Below are 22,950 nucleotides of genomic sequence, written 5' to 3'. Positions count from 1 at the left end.
AAGCTCCTCCGAACCCCGCCCCTGTTACCTGGGCTGGCGCGGGGACCGCCTCGGCCCGGACGCGCCCGGGCGTGTTCCTGGAGCCTGGGAGCCGCCGGGCGGAGTTGTTCGGCCTCTTTGATCAGCGGCTCGGCCCGCGTCGCTGAGCGCCGGCCGCTTAAATAGCTGCTGGCTGGCGGTAAGGCCGAGGCCAGGCTGGTTGGACCCTGGAGTGAGTAGCCTGACCTAAACCCTTCGTGCAGGGCGTAGACCTTCTCAACTTGACACTTCTTAGTATCATTAAAAATATTTTTTTTATTCACAGGGGAAAAAATGGGAGACTATAACAGTGCATTGTTACATTGTTAATTATAATATTTCTACCTGACGAAATAGCCAGTGAAACCTTTTTTATAATTATAGGTTATATGTATATCCAAATTTTTACAATGTACACCCATTACTTTCATTTATTGTTCTTTGTCACTATTTGTTTGCACCTTAGGTAACCTGAGTTCATTTACTATATTCATTGGTTCATGACACTCATCATTAATCCATGGATAGCCCTCCTTTGTATTTATATGTATTTATAATGAACTCCTTTGCCCCCGCCCCTGACCCAGGAACATTAGCAATAAGCTGCAGGTGCCTACATGTCCCTCTCCTAGTCCAACCCGGGGCCTCTCCCCTAAAGTTGTAAACACAATCATGAATTAATTATGGGTGATTCGTTATTACCTCTTTTCTTTTTAGTTTTATTATGTATATTATAAATATATATATAGTGTTAAGACAAAATTAACATTGTCTAAGTATATATATATTGTTTAGTTTTGTCTTTGAACTTTGTAAAAAGAGTATCATACAAAAAATGAACTCCTGGAGTTAGCTATGTTTTCTACTCCACCATTGTATTTATTTTACAATATTATGTGACTATACAGTAATTTATTTTTAGTTTTTGTTAATGTGTTATTTAACTTAGACAATATATTGTTTAATTTTGTTTTATAACTTTGTAAAAAGATTATCATACAAAATATTAACTTGTGGGTTAGCTATATTTTTCAACTCCACCATTGTATTATATTCTACAATATTCTACACAGCAATTTATTTTTATTTTTGTTAAGTTTGTAAGGTTTATTAAATGAGTGGTTGGAGAGGAAAGTGACAAACAACTACAAATTCAAGAGAAAAACTCTTGGTTATTATAGTTCTGGGCATGGCAGAGGGACACGAGGCTGACTCTCAGGGGACTGCTGTCAAGACAGAGCTAGCAGAAGTGAACCCCAAGCTTTCCCTCTGATCTCTTGTGCAGAGTGAACAGTTTATCCATTTCCCGTCAATTGTTTCCAGGTTTTGCTCTATGAACAGCACTGAGCCTTCAGCCCTGCATGACTCCCTGAACAGAAGCTTTTACAGCCCTGACCACCTTCTCCAACATATTTTTCAGGCACATTCTTGCAGATTCCTTTACATGGCTCTGGCTGAATATTATATTAACATCTTTTATCTCTCAGCAAGAGGAACCTGTGCCCCATAAGGCTGGCTTAGTCAAGGTAACCAGTCAAGTATTGCCTCAATCAGAGCAAAAAGTTTTTACCCAATGATCAAAAATTAAAGGCACCCCAGTTGTCCATCCCATGATGAATGGGTAAGCAAAGGTGGCATATCCATACAATGGAAAATTATCTCATAGTAAACATGAATAAAGTGCTGATATCTGCTACAAGATGAATGAAACTTGAAAGCATTATGCTGAGTGAAAGGAGGCATTCACACACCATCACATACTCACTGTATGATTCCATTTATATGAAATGGCCAGAATAGGCAAATCTATAGAACTAGATTAGGTGTTACCAGGGACTGGGGGACTGAACAGAGTGACTGCTAATGGGTACATTTTGGGGGTGATGAATATATTCTACAATTGATTGTGGTAATGGTAACACAACTCTGACTATATTAAAAACCAGTGAATTGTACACCTTAAGTAGGTGTATAATGTGACCTATGAATTTTATCCCAATAAATCGGCTATTTAAAAAAAAGTGAAAAGCACATCTGTGCAAAATAATGTGGTGGTGCCAGTGTGAACTGCAGAGAAGCATTGCCTCAGGTCCTGCCCCCAGAAGTTTTAAGTTCTAACCTTCTGAGCAAAGTTGAGTTAGAACTTATTTGTGGTGATTTCCCAATTGTGCATACCTAAGTACCAATACAAAGATTACAGCTTAATAAAATATTTCCTTTTGTCTGTTTCCATAATACTCTTCATCAAGGTATCTATGAAGTTTGTGGAGTTCTGTCATTTTCTTTGCTGACTCTAGTAATTGGACAGCATAGCCAGCATGTGACTAAAGAGGTGAGCGTTAGGATTTATTCAGGTATATGGCTTGCATTCTCAGCTTTCCCTGAATGTCTGGGTATGACTGTTTTTACTACTATCTTAACATGAGACTTACCAATTTTATCCATTTTATTTTGAGTGTGCTTTTGTTGTTATTTAGTCCAAAATGCCTTTTAAAATAAGTTTAAAAATTTCCTAAGTATAATAGTGTAGATTCTATTACAGTTTCTAATATACCTTTAAAATTTCCTTAGTTCTGCAATTTTGTTTAGTCTCAGTTGCTTTATGGTAAAACAAAAACAACAATAATAATAATGTGTGGATCCCTTACCATCTGATAGGCATTGTTTTAAGCACATGAAATGTATTACCTCATTTAAGTCTGCAACATGAATATTATTTGTATGCCCGTTTTAAAGACAAGGAAACTGAGGCTTAAATCATTTACCATTGCAACAAAGGCCTTGCTCAAGGTCATACAATCAGTAAATGGCAGCCCTGAAGATCAACCCAGGTCTACCAGATACTAAATCCCATGCTCTGCAAACTTTTTCTGTAAAGGGTCAGGTAGTAAATATCTTAGGCTTTATAGGTCAATAGACAAATTCGATGATATTATGTAGGTACTTACACAATAAGAAAACAAATTTCCACAAACTTTGAAATTTGAATTTTATATAATTTCCACATGTAATGAAATACTATTCTTTTAATTTTTTCAACCTATTGAAAATGTAAAAATTAAAAATCATCTTTAGCTTACAGTGTGTGCAGAAAGAGGCAGTGAGCCATAGTATGCCAACTACTGATCTAAGCTAATATGCACTACCTTGTTAAGTGGAATTAAATAAAATTTTGCAAAAATAGGTCATCCTTGCTATTTTAAACTTGGTTGGTTAAATCATTCACCATTGCAACAACCCCCTTCCCTTGAAGGGTTGGGTACCAGAGTTACCACTGTACTAATAATTTGGATGAAGGTCTGAAGCTGAGAAGCTTAAATTATTTCTCCAAGGGCACTGATACCTGGCCTTGGAGAGACCCAATTTAGGCAGCATTTAGTTTCTGCACTATGGTTGGAGGCTCTCCTGCACTGGAGTAGAGCAGAGCCAAGAAGCTCTCAAGCTATCTATTCCTTCAGCTCAGCTTCCTGCCAATAATCCTGCTATGGTCCTTTGGCATAATTCGTTGTTCCTCCCCTTTGCCTCATTTTCTTCCTTTGAATAGTTATGACAGTTGCCATGAGAAAAAGTGAGGACAGTAGCTATATCCAAATCAGAGGAGAGCTAAAAATAATGTCAACTTGGTTTTGTTTTTTCTCTCTCAGTTTTGCAACTTCTGCAAAGGAAAGAACAAGCTAGTGGCCAGCACTAGCTATTGGTGTAGAGGAAAGGAAACCGAGGGTTTCAGAATTAACTCAGTTCCTCTTATGTAGCTGTACTTGATAAATAAATTAATAAATAAACAAAACATTTCTCAAACGCTTAACACTAATAGGTTAATTTGCTATTTTCATTATGTGCATGTGAACTTAGTGGGAACTTCTCTGAAAGGCCAGAGGCCAACACTTTTATTTTTGTGACTGCTTTAGTTAAGATAGTATATCAATATTCAAGTAGCATAGAGTCCTCTGTTAAGATATAAAACCAGTATAAACACATGAAATAATATTTTATCCTCAGAATTTTGAAGGAGGTTGGCAGGAGTGATATGTACATTTTAGTGTTTTAAGAAAGTGTGAGTATCATTTAAAGGCTGTTAGTAGTATTATTTTAATTAATCAACTGAAGCTGTTAAACCATGCTATTTATAAGGTATAGTTCACAGTCTAGTCACTTATAAATCCGTTTCCCATAATTTTTTTTAAAAGCTTTTCCAGTGGTCAATAATTAAAGCACCCCAATTGTCCATCACAATGAATGGATAAACAAAATGAGTGGTGTACCATTCACTCTAAAATATACTATCAGGCAAGGAGTGGGCATTGAGCAAAACAAAACAAAACAAATGTTGTATAATGATTTATGTTGTAATAGTTTAGGAGACCATTTAAATAATGTACTCTTTTATTGTCAATAGAAATTTAACTGACATTTGTGGCTTTATTTAAGTTTCACTTTCTAACTTTTATAGTTTTTGGGAAGTGTATGCTAAAATCCACAGGCATCTGCTCATGATTTCTTAAATGTAAATAAAAGACACAGAAACAAAAGAAATATTTCCATTTTTCCTTTCTCTTACTAGTCCTCAAAATCTCCTCAAGTGGTGTTTAGTTGCATTTAACTGAAATATTGTGCTATCAACAAAGCCAGGTCTTCCTGATTTCAAAGACTGGTGTCTTTGAGGCCCATAGCTCTGTCTCTCAATTAGGCACCACAATTCCACTTGTGGAGAAAGATTCATGAACTTTCTTTTAGATTGATTTACTTTCTTTCCTCTTATTATTTCTTTTCTGCCCTTGAGTCTCAGTATAGGCTGCTCCAAATACATGGCAGCAGATATGTTGAAGCCACCTGGGTCTCCATCGCAATTACATAATCTTTCTTCAGGAGACATCTTCCCATCACCATCCTTCAGCACACCTACCTCCTCTTGTTGTTGTTGTTGTTTAGAGTGGTATATTATTTATTGAGATAATTATCAGATAATCTTTCCCAACTCTAGACATTTGAACAACAGAGTGTTTTTGTATTTATTAATTGCAACATCTTATAAAGCAAATAAGTTTTTAAATCACATTTTGATTCTGAAATTTGAACACCTACTTCTTCTACAAACTGCCTTTATTTTAGCAATCCTTCCAAACTTCTGTGTATAGTAATTTGAAATTCCTGAATTACATACTATGTTACCCATTCTCCCCCTTTTTAAAAACAATAGCAGAACCCCTGATTTTTAAGCTAGGTACACGGCCTCCAGGGGAAAGGCCACACTAGACTTCCCAGTCTACCCTGCGGCCAGGTACATCCACGTAAAGATGTTCTAGCTAATGGAATGTACGGCGAAGTGTTGTGTGGCAGTTGCCTGGAAACTTCGTTCCTTCATCTTGATGCCTGGGACGTAGGTGTGATGGCTGGAGTGCTTCTTGGTTACTGAGAATGTGAGACACATGCTAGAGGTGGGGGAGCAGGAACCTGGAAGCAGACTGCATGCTGAAGACTGCATTGAGTAGGACCACAGGAGAGCTACGTTACTTAAGTTTATATTCATGCCACTGAAACTAAACCTAATCAGTAGAGGGTTTTATTTATTTAATCATCTTTAAAATAATATAAATAACACCTGAATGTATTCTAAATAGAAAAAAATTCAAACAGTACAAAAGCACGTAGGGTAAAAAGTGAGGATCTCTTTCACTACCCTCAGTCTCACTCCCCTTCACTGATATTATATAATTACTGTGAATAATTTAATGACATTAACCCAGAAATTTTTTTCCCAGTCTCTGCCACTGTCATGGAAGTCAGACATTTTTCTATGCATTTGTGTACATATGTAGCTTTTGTTTTTAATATAAGAAGGAACACACAAATAGACTTTGTTCTGGAGCTGGCTTCCTTCACTTACCGATAGGTCCTGATCATTTTTTCTTCTCACCAGAGTTAGAATTACGTCATTCACTTTTACCCACTATTCTTTAACAGAGATAGATGATAGCTATTTCATCATATCTCTGTAAGAGACGTGTAGATTGAACATATGCAAAAGGTAAATTCAACAGATTCTTAAGATATATAAGAAAGTAGTCTGATGATAAGCTAAAGTTTATGTATTTGATAGTAAAATTTATTCTTATTCAAGCCCGGTGTTTTAGAGTTGTTAGCTTCTTACTAAATTAGCTTAGCTCAGTTGTAAAATATTAAGGTTTAAGTTTAGTTAACTGTAATATTAATTTCTTGTCAACAATTCTGAGTTACTTATAATTAATATCCTATGCATATACTTCATTTATTGTATAACAAGCTTGTGTTTTGGATTGTGTGTTTACTATGCAGAAATTTACATATGGGCTTTTACAATTATAGTTAGTGAGTTTGGGCAGTAGTGTACAATATACAGATTAAAATTCATTACTGAGTTGTTGCTTGGAGAAAAATGAGCTTTCATATTACGTCTCAATTATAGTTCTGCTTTGTGCTTAAGTTATAGCTTAGCACGTCCAAGCCCTGAGGAACACTACTAGAAACTATTAGTAGAATATTAATCTATATACTTTTACATCATAATTGTTCTTTTTACTTCACATATTTTTGTTTATGAAATGCTGCGAACCACACAAGCTAATGGCAACAGAAAGTTAAGCATACTTCTTTATGCACAAATAAATACAAAGTATGTATAGAAATGGTATTTATATACCTACATATAATTGTAAGGGCAAATCAAGTTGTTAACATGGTTTGCCTTTGAGGAAGAGGGAATACAGAAGGTGGTATGGTGGCAGATGCAAAGGTTGGGAGAAGCAAGCCCTCCCCCAATCAAAAGAAAGCCTTTAAAAATAGCAGGTATAAATTGTTGTTAAGTGATGACGTGTTGTAGCACTGTTAGCCCCGAGTGCCTTCCTCCTTTAAGTATGACAGGGCCAGCATCGGAGTTAAAGCACATGCTTACACACAAGCGCTACAGTTAGAAGATAGCTGGGAAGGAGCCCAGGGGTTAAGAAGAATCATTTTTCATTTCTGAGTTTAAGAAAGTAGACGGACAGACACTCAGAATTATTTCCTACTGGGAATTACTGCCACTAATAAACTTTGGATAATCCCTAGTTATCCAAATTAATTAGACACCATGAGTTTCAAAAAAGGCTTCCTACTAGGATCACAGTGACACAAATAAACGACACCACACACGTACACACAAGTAACTTAAGAACCTGAGAAATATTACATAAAAAGACAACAATTTTAACGTAAATGTCATACCTAATCTATGAAAAGCACTAGCTAAAAGCTTGGAAAGGTGACAAAGCCATGGCTGCATAAAAACACACCAAGACGTTGAAGATTCTGCAAAGCAGCTGGTGACTAGTACTATTCAGGGTACGGCTACACCACATTTTGCCTTGAAGAGGTGAATAAAGGTGGCGTCATTTACCATAGTACTTGCATTTTTTCTCTTCCTTTTGGGCCTCAGATTAATTTTTTTCTTTCTCCTTTGGAAAATACTTTGGTGGTGTTTCCTCTCGTCACATCCTGGACTTAGCTGTCCCTTATTGGTCAATAAGGAGGTACTTTCCTGCTCCCTTTCACAAATCACTCCTAGCTCTTTTCAGTATCCTTCAGATGGCTTCTTAAAACAATTACAATTTACGAATGAAGTGAGATGATGTCTGGGCGCAACGGGGGTGCGGGGGACACGAATGAAACAAGACTGGCTATGAGTTGATCACTGTTGGAGATGAAAAATGGACACACAGAAATTTACTGTGCTATGGTTGAAATTTTCCATAATGAAACATTTAAAAAATAAAACCAATTATTATTTTTAAAAATAAAAATAGCATGTATAAAATACAAAAATAAAAAATGTGTATATAATATAATCCTGTTTAGATAAAATTGTGTATATTTGAATATATGTATATACATATATATGTGTGCAGAAAATTATAATAGAAAGAATAATATATATGAGTACGTATTTGTAGAATAACAATGTATATGAGGTGAAAAACATAATTTGATCATCATATATGTAGTATGATTCCATTTCAGTAAAAACTTAAATCCAAGAAATGTCTATTTATATGCAAGTATGTATGAGTATGTATATATGTATGTAATGGTAACATATGTTTGTGGGAGTAATATGTTTGGAAGGATACACCTCATGGTAATAGTATGGGCCACTGCAGAGAGGTAGAATAGGTGAGAAGGACAATGGGGAAAGAGGAGAAATAGTTACCTTTTATTTTTTTTTAAATCTTTGTATTATATTATTGGTTACAAAAGCATCACAATTTTTTAAATGTGAACAGTAAACATTTTAAAATAAGATATTGATATATATCAGCAACCTTTTACGGAAGGCAAATTTTTAAATATCTATCAGACTAATAATTGCATATGCATTTTGACCTTGGCCTAGAAATTCTACTGATAGGAATATATCCTATGCACATACATATGCAGACATTTATCACATTCACAGCCATATTGTTTTAAAGGTAAAATGTTGGAAATATCCTAACTATCCACTTATAGGGGAATAGCTAAATAAATTTGGCTCATTCGTACACAGAAATACTATGGTAAAGTAAGGTTTTGCATTATATTTACATATGAAACCACTAGAAGCACCTTTACTATGAATGGCCTACAAGAAAAAGTTGGACAGAAAGTGTCTGAATGAAGCCTTCTGATTAACAAGGTAAACTACAGTATACAATGATGGGTTTTGAACACAAGCATGATAAATTTGTATACAGCTTAATTGAACACATTTAATTTCCTATAATATTCATATCCTATCCATTAAACAAATAATTACGATTTTCTTTAACAAATAATAAGCTTTATGATTATTCACACTTTAAGTTAAAGGATACATTTTGGGAGATTAAGTAAAAACTTTGAAGTTAACAATTGACTAACCTGAAAAGCTATTTGCTCTTTTTCAGTAAACATTGAAGAGAAAAATTAACATATTATAACAGAGACAGAGCACACATAGACTTTTGCCCTACCTGGCCAGTGCTCTTTGTTCACTGTGCTTTTGTAGTTACCAGAATATAAACATTCATTCTATTATCTTTACTGAGCAGAAAAATAACCAGAACAGTACTTTGAATTCTAAAAGTTTTTTGGTCAATGAGATTATCTTTCCAAGGTTTGCATCAAATATTGTGACCCATAAATCTCTCTTAATATTAAAACAGAATCAAGCATTTTATGCTTTATTTCACTAATTGCATTTATTTTGCTAATGCAAGAGTCATTCAAAAGATATAATGTTAGGTAGAAAAGAAGAATGCAGAATTGTAAATATAGTGTGGTTCCATTTGGGAGGGAAAGAAAGGAAAAGACAGAATGGTTAATATAATAATATTTATTTTTACTATTTCATTTAAAATGTGTCTTCATCAACTTTCTTACTTATTGCTTTCTGAATAGTGGATATAATTTTGGTCAGTGCTTCACCATTAATTTCTTATCAATCCATTGCCATTTTCCCAGCTGAAAAGTAAAACTTCCTTTTAACTTTTTATTTTGTCACTATTTCAAAATAACTTACAAAAGTTATGAAAATAATGCAGAAATTCCCACATATCTGTCATCCTGTTTCCCCTGATTTTAATATCTCACAGTCACAGCACAATGATCAAAAGCAGGAAATTAACATTGACACAATATTAACTAATCTTACAGACCTTATTCAAGTTCTGCTATTAGTCCCACTAATGTCCATTTTCTGAACCGGGATCCAGTATAGGATCTCTCACTGCACTTAGTTGTCACATCTCCTTGGTCTGCTTTAATCAGGGCCATTGCTCCATCTGTCTGTCATGGCTTTGCCACTTTTGAAGGGTATTGGTCAGTTACTTTGTAGAATGTCCCTCATCTTGGGCTTGTCTTATGCTTCCTCAGGATTATATTCAGGTTATACATTTTTGGCAGGAATACCACAAATTGACATTATTACCCTTCTCTGCATCATTTCAGAGGGTACATGATATCCACGCGTCCCTTTCCTGGTAATGTTAATTTTGATCTCTTGGTTAAAGTGGTGTCTGCCAGGATTCTTCACCATACTGTTACTATTTTCCCCATTGTAGTTAATAAATACCTAGAGGGGAGATACTTTGAGACCATGTAAATATGTTGTTTTACATCATACTTAGCTCACTCATTTTATCATCTACTATTCTTTTGTTAAATTAGAGCTTTATTAAGGTATAATTTACCTAGCATAAAATTCACCAATGTGAATGTACAATTCAAGAGTTTTATTATATTTATATAGTAGTGAAATAATCACCACAATCTAGTTTTAGAGCATGGCCATCGTCCCCAAAAGGTTCTTTGTGTCTGTTTACAATCAATCTCCTCTCTACCTTAGGCCCAGGCAATCACTGAACTAGTCTATGTCTTTGTTTATACAATGATTATTTTCTCATTACTTTTTACCCTTGCTCATCTGTACATGAACAGACATAGATAATTTAGTAATGAGAAGACTTAAATCTAAAACCTTATTTGGTATTTGACACAGGATACTGACCAGCTTTGAAGTCAAAGAAATGGTAAGTAATTCATTGAAATCAGATTAAAAATAGAATTTGGATAGTCTAAACATTAGCAGGGCCTAAATGATCCAGTTGCTTAATACATAACAGTCATTCCAATTAAATTCTCTCTCTGGGTATGTAAAGTCAAAGGCATTATCTTTGATGTCTTTTATGCACCAAGTAATTCTGATTTTGTCACGTCAACCTGCCTTGGAAAAGTGTTAAGGTGCAGAGGTTTTGTTTCTTTGTTTTGTTTTGTTTTGGTTTGGTTTTGCTTGTTAGTTTTACAAATCTTCACTCCTAGGTTTGCTGTCTAAAATTATTTTCATCCAGAGCCAAATGTACTAACCCAATGCAATATAATTTCCAGGACATTATGTCTGTCCTACACCCTTCAAGCAAGCTTCACCATCTTAGAGCTCCCAACTGCCAGCATATAGGTCAAAGGTAGCCCACAGGTATGGTTTTTGTATAAAGCAATGTTTTAAAAATCAAGACATTGTCATTTGTAAAAATTTATATATCTGGCTTTTCTTGAAAATTCTTAAATCTAATGATACAGGGCCCATGTTTCCATAGCTGGAGCTGAGTAGTTAGAGTCCACACGAAGAACAGAGCATATGTTGTTCAGTTATGTTGTTCAGTTTACGACATCCCCACCTATTCCCTGTTCAATCACACCAAGACTGCTTCACTCATTTCAGCTCCTTGCCTGGCTCCACTGGGCATTTGAGTTTACTTATTTAGGTTGAAACCTGATCAACAATTGTTGGGTTTTTTTTAATTGAGCCATAACAAACAGAAAAAATCTCACTAATCTTAAGTGTACAGATTAATGACTTTTTAAATATAACCATAGATTTGTACATAGGAAAATTGAACGATTTTTCATCCCTCACCCAACACACCACTATTTTTCTCTCCCCACACTTCCAATGAGCTTCCTCTTGGATGCGTGCAGCTGGGAGGTCAGGTAGGACATGGTGTCAGGGCACTGTTCCAGCTCGCTGGGCAGCATGTCCACCTCACTACTCTTCACCTTCAGCTTCTCCAGGTACTTCTGCTGCTCCTTGATGGCGTTCTCCAGCACCATGACCATCGTGTTCTTCTGCTCCAGCTCTTTCAACAGTTCGTTGTTTTCCTGCGCCTGGTCTTCCAGTTCTTCACATCTTTTCTTTAGTTTGCTGCTTCTAAAAGAGTTGTCTCTGAGCTTTTGAGTGTCAGCTCATAAGTGTGCAGTGTTGCTGCAGTCACCTGAGCTTGGGGGCAGGCCCTGGAGTGTGCTGGCATGCTCCTGCTGCAGGAACAACAGGTTCTTCTGCTCACTGCAACTGGCTTCCCAGGTCTGTGACTGCCATGCTGACATTAAGATGACATCAAGGGTTATCAGGACAGGAGACAGTGTAACTTATCGGGGAATGTATCTAAAGTCCATGGGGTGGTAAAACGCATTGTAAAGGGCTATGTGGCTTCAAATGGCCTGCTCCCCACAGCATTCCAGACAAAGCAAGGCCAAGCCCTGCGGCAATCCTGGTGCACCTGCAATGGGGATCCCTCATCCTGCAGTCCCACCAATGGCAGGAGCAGCCCCTGGGCTGGCCTCTCCTGCCCCATGGGATTGGCTTGGGTGCATGGTGGGGATAGTCCACAGCCTGGACTGGAGCCCTGGCGAGGGTATTTTCTGCATAATGCACTGGAAGACCCTGCAGGCAGCCAGCCCTAAGGTCGCTGCACCTCACTTTTGCCCTCCTTTCCAGCTCTTCACCCCCCCCCCCCCGAATAATACTCTTGTTTCATGGGTACGGTATCACTTATTATCTCTCTGTGGATATCAGTAGTTTTCTGATTCCATCATAGTCTTGGTTTCTTCCAAGTTGCCATGTTGGTTTGTTTTTATCTATACCTTTCATGTTGGTGGTTTTCATAGATGTCTGTTAATCTTTGGTTGTCTATTCAAATTTAGGAGTGAGGTACTGAAAAAGCTTCTTGGAAGTTCCTATCCCATGGGTGAGCCTTGTTGACTGCTGGTTCCAGTTTTGGGTCATCTAGCTGGGCAATTTAGTTGGGGCACTTTTGACATCAATATCTTTTATGTCTTTCCTCCCCAAGAGGTCAGAACATTCCAGCCTTCAGGACAATGGAATTATAGTGCAGGTAAAAGACTTGGGATTTCATTGGGTTGTAAATGGTTCCATAAATGTTCACTGAAACCACGCCCTTCTGTTTGCAGTACTGAATCCCACTCCCCAGTGCGTAAAGTGTTCCCTCCAAAGGTGATTTTCTCTATTTTACCTTATCCAGTCTCTGCCAAGCTGGGAGAGGGACAGTTATCTGGCTATACAGAGTTGGTAGGGGAGCTAGGAATGTCACTAGTCCTTAAACAGACTTACAAGCCAGTGCTCCCGTTTTTAGCCCTATTATTATTCCCAGAGATACTTGACATTCCCAAGCTTTTGGGGGGGTCTGCAATGCAATTAGAGATCACCTTTCTCTTGTCTATATGACTTCTAAATTCCAACATGTTCTTTTTTCCCCTCCTAATCTCATTTTTATTGTGGATTTCTGCCTTAAAGAACAATTTGTTTACTGCCATTTTATGAGGTTTCAGGAGAAAGCCAAAGCAAATGTATATAGGGTGGGGCAAAAGTAGGTTTAGAGTTGTTTATATGAAAAATAATACAATAACTAATAAACAGTAATACAAAAATAAACTCTGTGTTTCTAGTACTCACAACTGTAAGCCTACTTTTGCCCCACCCTGTATATTTTACCCCTGCTCAGAAGTCAATTTTGCATTTTTACAAGGGAACTAAAAGCTATCTTAGGAGTGTTTGAAGACATACAGGCCTGCTTTACATTTTGCTACTGCCCATTCCCCAGTTCGGTGTATCTGGTCAACAGTTGTGTCCATAGAACAGAAAATTCAACTCTGACTCTGCTTTTATCTGAACAGCCACAAGTTCACTCACTGTTATGGTTCAGTTGTCAATTGGAAAGGAAACTCTAATTGCCAGTAGCTTCAGCTACCCCCAAAGGGACTTTGTAACTGGTTTTTGTCTTTGAACACTAATCCTCTACCATCTTTGATTTTATTCTGCAATAAAGTCCCTAATTTTTGAGTGCTCAGTATGTGCTAGGCCTTGGGCTAGGCACCGTTACATGCATTATCCCCTTCAGTCCTCCCTACACCCTGTGATGCCCATGTTATTTATTTTATAAAGTGGGAAACTGAGGCTCTGAAAAGTTAAAGAATTTGTTCAACTTCACATATCCATTAAATAGTGTAGCTAGGGTTTGGATTCAAGTTGGCCTGACTCCGAACCCTTTTCCACCCCACTGTGCTGTCTTAGCGTTGATTTCTTTCTGGGCTTCTTGAGTGTTCATTTTCATGTGCCCAGCTCATTCTATATGTTCCCTTCTCCTTTACCAACTCAGCTGCTGTACTATGTGCCCTATATCAGTGAATGGCATCCAGTTGCTTTAGCCTTTGCAAATGTCTTGACCACCCTCCCTTCTACCATGTGTCTGTCTACCTTCTCACCCACTTAGGCATCCCTTCCTTGGGGAAAGGATACCACGACCTTCCAGAGGTTGATTTGGTGCCTTTCATGTGCTCTTAGAGCACACATAGAATTCTATCACACATACAGAAGTAGTGATTAGCCTTCTAGAAATTCTCTTTTCACTCATCTGTCTCTCAATGACAGTAAGCTACAAGCTCCCAAGGACAGCAGCAATATTCACCTTATTCATGTAACATATCTGGACCCTAGTGTAATACCTGGCACATAGCAGGTGCTCAATAAATATTTTGTTGAATGAATGAATAAATGAATAAAGTTATACATGTACCTCTATCTGAATGAAAAGATTTTCTCATTTAAAATAATGTTCTAATGATATTTTAATGTTTGTCAAGAAGGATTTCATAACCAGTAAGTCTTTGGTGCTTTTTATTTATCATTCAGAACATAGATAATATTTTAACTTCAACACTTTAAACTGTAGTGTGGATTTCAATCCATGAAATAAACTGACAAGTTTTCAAAATACTTATTAAATTTCACTGTAGAATCTTAAAGTGTAAATTTTTATTTAAATATAAGTTAAAAGGTCATCTAAAGTCTCAGATAAAAATCTATCATGCTTTGAAGTCTTCCATTTTAATTGAAACAATTCCATTACATAATTATGAAGTACAATGCAAGATATAGTCAGGAAAGTGTTTTGATCTCCAGTTCTTACTGTGAGCGGATCTGTTGCAATTTTTCTTGAGGCAAACATGATAAAACTTCTAATCATGATTCCTGAGGAGATAGAAAATCATACAACTATTACCAGAATTTATGCAAAATGTTTCTTAGAAGATGTGGGTGTTGGTGGGGTTTTTTTTACATTTTATGATTTTAAGTCAGCCAAATTAAAACAGCAGATTGATGGGATAAAATGTAAAGAATGGGGAGTTATAACAAACTTCCCCTGAAAGAGCCTAACCTTGTACATAGTTTTGCTTTTGTTTTTTAATTACGAAGAATTCAACTGTTTTTGTCCTGCTACCCAATGCAAATCATCAGAGGGCCTTGAGAATCCTCCAGTTGGAATTCAAGTTAGAATCAAAGAAGATGTGGGGAGGCCACAGTCAACCTTTGAGCTACCCTTAAGGGAAGAGATTCATTGGCCAAACATTACCTGTCCAGGCATATTCATACTCATGGCCGCACAGTAATGAGAATGAATGGTCTCCAGTTTAAGGCAACAATATGGTTGAATCTCATAAATGTAATGTGAGACAGAAATGGTTCTACTTATATAGACTTCAAAAGCAGATAAAACTGATCTATAGTGTTAACAGTCAGGATATTAGTTACCCTGGGAAGAATTCGACTGGAAAAGATTATGAGGAGGGCTTCTGGAAGCTTGTAATGCTCTCTTTCTTCATCTGGGCATTTGTACTTTGGTATATTTACTTCCTTAAGTTCATCAAGCTATGCATTGATCATTGTGTCCTTATCTCTCTATATATTACACATTTAAAAAATTTACTAATGAAATAGGCATCAACTGTACTATTTTCCAGTAATTTACTCCCGTCTCAAGAGCTCCTAATCTTGGGGAAAGAATGCCCTGAACTATGGCCTCCAAAAATGTGGCTAAATGGTAGGTATGAAAAACTTGGATAACAGTATATTAAAATATAAGTTTCACTGAGAGAACCAAATACAAGAAAATATGATATTCTAAAACCAGATCACCATATGCAGAATTTACCAAGAAAATGCTGAGAACCACTTCCATAATTCTTGGATCCCACAGAATTTTTCAAGAGATCTTGTTGGAGAGGATTTTGCTAAAGAGAGTTCCCATTTCTGCCTATGGTTGTGGGGAAGGGGAGTAAATGAGGAAGGGCTGCCTCTTCCTTCCAAGGCTTCTAAGACACCTTTCAGAGAGTTTGAAAGGACAATTTTCCTGCAGCTGGGAGTCACAAGGATGACTCCAGACCAAGGATATTCAAGCAGCCTAGGGCACCAAGGTAGAGGTTGTGTTGGAATCAGCCAGGATTATCAGGCCAAGGAATTTCTGGGCATTTTTAACGGATCATATGTGGGCCACATGGGAGACATCCAGACAAGTGTCATTTGAAGTCCTGTCCAGCAGGGTCACTTAGAGAGCAGAGGACCCTAGCTAGCAGCAGGAAACTGGAGAGAAGCTACAAATGAATCACAAGTGAATAATAGGAATAGAGATGAACGGACCAGGTGAAATGACCTATAGAAGAGAAGTCTCCAGGAAACAATCTTCCAAAGGACCCAAGAAAAGAGTCATCTTTGATTATCTGCTGCAGGCACAGAAAGTGGGAAGCCAGCTTACAACAGTGTCGGTTCTATGAATGCTTCCTCATACCTTACCATTCCTCCAACCCGAGAGGTCAGAAACTGGCTGGCCAGCTGGGGGGAAGGGGGGAAAGAAAGGAGAAGTGGCACAAAGTGGAGAGGAGAAACCAACCACGCATCCTTCCCCTTCTTGGCCTAAGCAGGCTGCCAGCCTGAGGCACACCCCAGCCAGGGGAAGATGTGCTATTCAAGATAAGATGGAGCTTTGATAAATATCTTTGGGCTAGACATTCTGGTCACAGGCTTGAAATTATATTTGCAACTAAGGGCTGTTACCTAAGAGTAAGAGAAAAGTGATGGCACCTGTGCACGGTTCCATACAGGACTGGCGAGAATTATCCCCACTGAATGTGCACAAAATTTCTAAAGACTCCATAAACCTGCCTAGTTTCTGTCTTCCAGTTGGCTCAAGGTATTTAGGGAGATTAGTTGTTTAAAGAGAGATACCCCACACTGGCAACAAATTACTTGAAGGGTGAATGCAAGTCAATAAGAAAAACTCCAAGGCTTTAATAGACAAGTGGGACGAGATATAAGTAGACACAAAAGAAAAGTGCAACTATATAGTGAATTTTCATGGAAAAATATTCAACTCATCTAATGAATAAACTTAAAATTTTTATTTTAGCCTAGTAAACTTTCAGTGTGTGTTTCCTAAGAATAAGGTTTTTATCTTATCAAATTTAGGAAGTGTAACTTTGATACAATAAGATGCAGATTTTTGCCATTTGCCTCAGTAATGTTCTTTGTAATATTTTTTTTCCTGATCCAGAATTCACTACAGCATCCATCATTGCCTTTACTTGTCCTGTCTCTTTTAGCTTCTTTTAATCTGTACCAGTTCTTCAGCCTTTCTTTTTCTTTCTTGACATTAACATTTTAAAAGATTGGCAGTTGTTTAGTAGAATGCTTCTCAATTTAAATTTGTCTGCTATTTCCTCATGATTAGAATCAGGCTTTTTTTTTTTTTTTGGCTTTTTTCTTTTTTGGCAGGAACTTATAACTTTTGACCTAATAAATTCCACTTTTCCACTTCTGGGAATCTATTATGAGGAAATAATAGCAAACATGTTTTAAAAAATAATTTATATGGCTTTAAAGCAACACAGTGTTTTGTAATAATAAAATCCTAGCCTACATATTCTGAGATCATACGCGATATCCAACAGCACGCTCTGTCCTTTATGTGCATTATCTAACTTAATCTTTTCAGTAAAAGTAGTATGGCAGCCTCTGTTCACTGCTCACCCAACAACTATTCTCCCGTTTGTCGCTCTTCTGTTTTGGCAACTCAAGAGAATGAGTCAGTAGTTCTCAGCCAACCAGGATTGCCCACTCCTGTCTCCAGATGCTCTTTCCCAGCCTCCCTTGCACCTGAGGAGAAGTATCGGGCTCATTTCTGGCCAGTGGGTTCTAAAGGCAAGTTTTCCTGGAGGACTGCTGGGAAAGGCAGTGCCCACGTGGAGAAAGCCTTGGCCTATTCTTTTCTTCCTACTTGGGGTACTGGTGTGTGCTATGCCTGCTTGGGGTCATGGGACCATCTTGTAACCATGAGGTCATAAGAGCGACAACCAAAGGCCTACGTGCTAAGGAAGGCAGAGTGGAGGGATAGAAAGAACCAGAACACAGGATGTCATTGCTGAGTTGCTGACCTAGTCCTGGGCTGCCTTCCTCTGGTTTACTTGGATAATAAACTAAAAGATTAAGCCACTTTTATTTGGACTTTTAGTAACTTGCTGCAATAGATATTGCAGATAATGATAATAGCAGGAATCATTTCAGTCACTATAAGAGTTTTACATAATTAACCTTTATAACAATGCTTTATCAGTGATGAATGTCAAATGCAGCCTGGAATAGAAGCCCATTGCCGAATCCCAACAAGCATGGACCAGAGCCCAACTTTTCCCTCCTCGGGGACAGCAGAAACTGGGGGGAGGAGAGAGTTCAACATATAGTGGATGCTTGGAAAATTCCCCAGGCATGGGAACAAGCCTAGGCATGGGGAACGGATTCTCTCTTTATGAAGAAGAAAGTAGACTGACTGGGGACATGGATGAATAGAGAGGCCTGAGGGAGGTTAGGGAGAGAGCTGGGAGTCAGGAATGAGGCCATGACCATGTCCACGTGGGCATTTCAGTGAGAGCAGACTAGCGGACCAGCACCTGACTCTCTCCTCCATAAACCCTCCCTCTCTCTGAGACATGACTTTGGGACAGTTGCCTGAATCCTCCTGTAAAGAACTTTGTATTTCTTCGTGAGTGTCCAGTGTGTGTGCTCAGGTTGAGGAAGATGAGGATGGCAGTGTCAGATTTAGGAGGCATAATTCCACTCTGTGCCTGTACTCCACTGGACCAATGCTTATCATGGACTGCCAGGTGGCAAGAGGTAGACCTCAAAAGATAATGACCTCCCTGGCCAGTGTGGCTCAGTTGTTTGGGGCATCATCCGGTGCACTGAAGTATTGTAAGTTCGATTCCCAGTTGGGGGACACACCCAGGGTATGAGTTCAATCCCTGGTCAGGGTACGTGCAGGAGGCAACCAATCGATGTTTTGCTCTCACATTGATTTCAGTCTCTCTCCCTTTCTCTCTCTCAAATCAATTTAAAAATTAAAAAAAGAAAAAGAAAAAAAAAAAAGACCAATGATTGAGACAAGCTCTCACTGTTTGGTGATTTTCATAGCCTGTGGGGTAAAGTCTGAATTCCTTGATACTCAGGCCCTGCCCACTTCCAAAGCTTCATTTCTTGCCACCTGACTCTGTGCCCCTGTGCTCCCATCTCCCTTTTAATTCCCGTGATAGGCAGTGGTGTCCCCAGGCTTCCTGCCATTGCATACAGTGCTCTCTGCCTGGGACACCCTGAACAAAGCCCAGTGCCTACTTGTTCCCACGCCATTGCGTCGGCAAAGCCATTCTTCCTCAGCGTCAGCCTTTCTGCCAACACCCTCTCCACAAGAATAAATAATAAATCACTTCCTCTCGGTGCTTCCTCAGCTCGCAGAAGCTGCGCGACGAGACCTGCACGGCCGCGCAGAGCTCCAGCCTCTTTCATATTTCACGATGTGTGTCTCACTGCGAAACGGTGAGTTCTAGGAAGTCGGGACAAATGTTGTTGTTTGCCACTGGTATCACTTAGTACAGAAGCCTGGCTAACAGTAAATGTTTGGGGAATAAGTGGAAGGCACATAAATGATGAGAGAATTAATTTATTCATGACTCACTTCGAGGTCCTTCTAGTTATAAAATCCTATGGTATTTCCATTCAATACAAAATAGCATTGTACATTAGAGTATGACCTAAATCCTAAAGTTAAAAGACTAATATATATAGTAAAATGTACATATAAAAATGTATAATGTGTGCATATATATGCATATATGTATATATCACCGTGGTAATTTTAAGGGTAAGTTTCTTAATCTTTTTTCTTTTCATATTTACAGATTTCCTACAATAATATGAAGCATGAAGCAGAGAACATTAGAAACTCCAACTTCTAACATCCAAGCCGTGGCCAGCTTGAAATACCAGCACGCAAAACTTTATCTGTCTTCAGTTATAAAACAACAATAAAGATATCTATTTGCTGGTGCTGGGTTCATTTCTCAGTGCAAGAGATAAGTACAAAGCAAAGGGAAGGTATTCATAGACCAGCACGACTAAATACTCGAGAGAAAAAAATAGATTCCCTCTTCCCCCTGAAAGACACGTGAAACTGGGCCTCTCAGTCACGTTCACTTGTACTGAGCGTCTGCTATGTTCAAAACTGGATCAGTGAGTTATTCATTCATTTATTCAACAAGGACTTACTGAACACCTACAATGGGATAGGCATTTTTCGAGACAATAGATATAGAACGATGAATAAATAAGACAAAAAAGATCCCTGCACTCATGGAACTTATATTCTAGAAGCATGAGAGGACCCAAACAGACAAATAAATAAAATACATAGTATGGCAGAGAGTGATCATTGCTTTGGGAAAAAACTAAGTTGAAAAAGGAGTTAGGAAGCATCTTGGACTCAGGAAGAGGGTATTGTAAGATTAAATGGATGGTCACCGAAGGTGACATTTGAACAAAATCTGACCGAGGTCCTGAATGGCTTGGGATAAGAAAGATGTGCATATGGTCTTACTTTTCTGTGTGGTCCTATGGACTTTGCATTCCACTAGACTGTGTTGATCGGTGACCACCTACACTTTTCAGCTAATTAAAGGGTGCTGTCAGACTGAAAGAGACACTCTTTGAGGCAGAGGTGGAATTTAACAACTTGAATCAAACTCTGAAGGATGGGGAGAGACATCCCTTGAAGGGTGACATAAGCAGAGGAGGCCCCTGGTAAAGAAAACAGTTTTTCTCTAAGGGCAAGTGGGAGATTGTCCCTACCTCACCAGGGGGTACTGGACAGAGCTAGTAATGGGAAATGGAGAAGCCACTATAAGCCAGTTGGGGAAGGTCACACTTGGTGGTAGAGACTATAGAAAGCCACTAAAGTTAATTGAGCAGGGAAGAAACATGAAAAAACAAGTATTTTAGTAAAATTAATACAGTGATCGCCTGGCTGGGCGTGGCTAAGAGGTTGAGTATCGACCTAGGATGCAGGCAATCGGGGTTCGATTCCCAGTCAGGGTACATGCCTAGGTTGCAGGCTCGATCCCCAGTCAGGGGCGTGCAGGAGGCAGCCCATCAATGACTCTTTCATCACTGATGTTTCTGTCTCTCTTCCTTTCCTTTCCTCTCTCTGAAATCAATAAAGATATATTTTTTAAAATTTTAAAAAATACAGTGGTAGAGTCAGGTTCAATCAAAATAAGAAAATACAGGCAAGGAGGCCATTTTATATCTTATTTCTGTTATCCAGATACTAATTTATAAGGGCCCAACTAGAATGGAAGCAGTAAGAACAGTGATATTTATAAAGAAGTGATGTTTATATGTACAAAGAATAAATGATAGGCCTTGGTAGATGATTAGATCTGCAGGGGAAAGAAGACGAAGACAGAGCTGACACATTCATAAAGTTCAGAGAGGCAAGTGGATGGTGTCCTTCTAGGGCCAAGTACTCTGTGATCCAAACTGAGTGTGACTCGCTCAGGACCACACAGCCGTGAAAAGCTGAAGCCAGAACTCAGGTTTCCTGCTTTCCCTCACTAGATGACTCCAAAGTTTTAAACCTGGCAAACAGGGAAATAGCCCCACCAACAGAAATGGGTGAGTATGGACGAATAGCAAGCTTACAGTTGGGTAGAGGAGATGAAGAATTTTAGCTTTATATTTGTGGAATTTAAATAATGTATTCAAGTGAAACTACCAGGAAGATAGGCAAAACTTCAGGATTGGAAACGACTCTGTCCCTGAACAGTTTGTGACCTTGGTCAAATCACTTAACCTCTCTGATCCTCAGTTTTCCCAGTTGCAAAGTAGGGATCATGTTAGTTACTTAATGTTTGTAAAGAGCTTGGAACAGAACAGGCCCTGGTACAAGGTAAGTGTTATTTGTTTGTTAAATAAAATAGGTAAGATGCAAGCCACATTTTAAAGGAGGGGGAAAACAAGTGAAATTAATTTTAATATTTTATTTACCTAATATATGAAAAGTGCCATTTTAACATGTAACCAACATAAAAATCATTAACTAGCTATCTTGCATTAATTTTTCAACACTTTGAAATTCGGTGTATATTTTGCACATACAACGCATCTCCATTCAGACTAACCACCACTCTGGTCAGTAACCACATGTGGCTAGTGGTTTCCACATAGAACAGCAGCGCAGCTTCGAACCAAAAATATCTTGGGGCAGTGTTCTGTCGAAGGGCAAGCTGGCAAAGAGAGGCATTCCGGAGAGAGTGCTTTAGCACAGCAAACCTTGGCGCAAACCAGTCACTTGAAATAAGCACGGACTTTCACACCTTGGTGAGCGTTGCCATGGACTTTCTGATTTTTCTGGAGTTTGGGGCTGGGCCTCTTGGTAGGCTTCTCGGTCGGAGGCTCGCTCTAGAATCACAGGAAGACCGCGCACTGTTTCCCAGAGAAAAGCGGTTCACCCCAGGTTGTGTGTAATATCTAATGTTTATTCCTTGGAGGGATGATTATTATCTGTTTCAGGCGCCCCAGGAAGCACGATGGGCATACCGTTTACAAAAGTTGATTTGTACTCGGAAGCGTCCACTGAGTCCTTTCGCTGTTGTTTTTGTTTGTCTCAAACCCGCATTCCCCGGGCCCGGGGCGACCTCAAGGAGGCCCAGCGGAGAACTCCCGGGCGGGTTTCCAGACCCGGCCAAGTCCCCGGGCGGAGGGCGCGGGGCGCCCGCTCGTGCCCACGGGCCCCGGCAGCTCCGCGGAGCCGGGCGCACGGCGTTTCCGGCGGCGCTCAGCGGCCCCGGGCGCTCCGCCCGCGCTCCTTCTGCCCGCGGTCGGGGCTCGGGGCAGCGCGCGGAGGGCAGCCCCGCGGCGCCCACCCCCTGCTCGCCCGCCGCGCGCCGCGCTCG

General features: G+C 39.0%; 1 long non-coding RNA gene across 1 annotated transcript; it reads left to right on the top strand.

Annotated features, from left to right (window-relative positions):
• Positions 1-35: 35 nt before the first annotated feature.
• On the top strand, positions 36-20,041 carry LOC107538147 (uncharacterized). Its single transcript, XR_001603292.2, has 4 exons — positions 36-211; positions 2,268-2,350; positions 19,450-19,537; positions 19,900-20,041. It is a non-coding gene; the product is annotated as an uncharacterized LOC107538147 (long non-coding RNA).
• Positions 20,042-22,950: the final 2,909 nt, after the last annotated feature.

This window comes from Miniopterus natalensis, chromosome 12 (genome assembly GCF_054644295.1).
Source record: "Miniopterus natalensis isolate mMinNat1 chromosome 12, mMinNat1.hap1, whole genome shotgun sequence".
NCBI lineage: Eukaryota > Metazoa > Chordata > Mammalia > Chiroptera > Miniopteridae > Miniopterus > Miniopterus natalensis.
The sequence above is the reverse complement of the archived record's forward strand: the minus strand, read 5'-3'. Positions and strand labels throughout refer to the sequence as shown.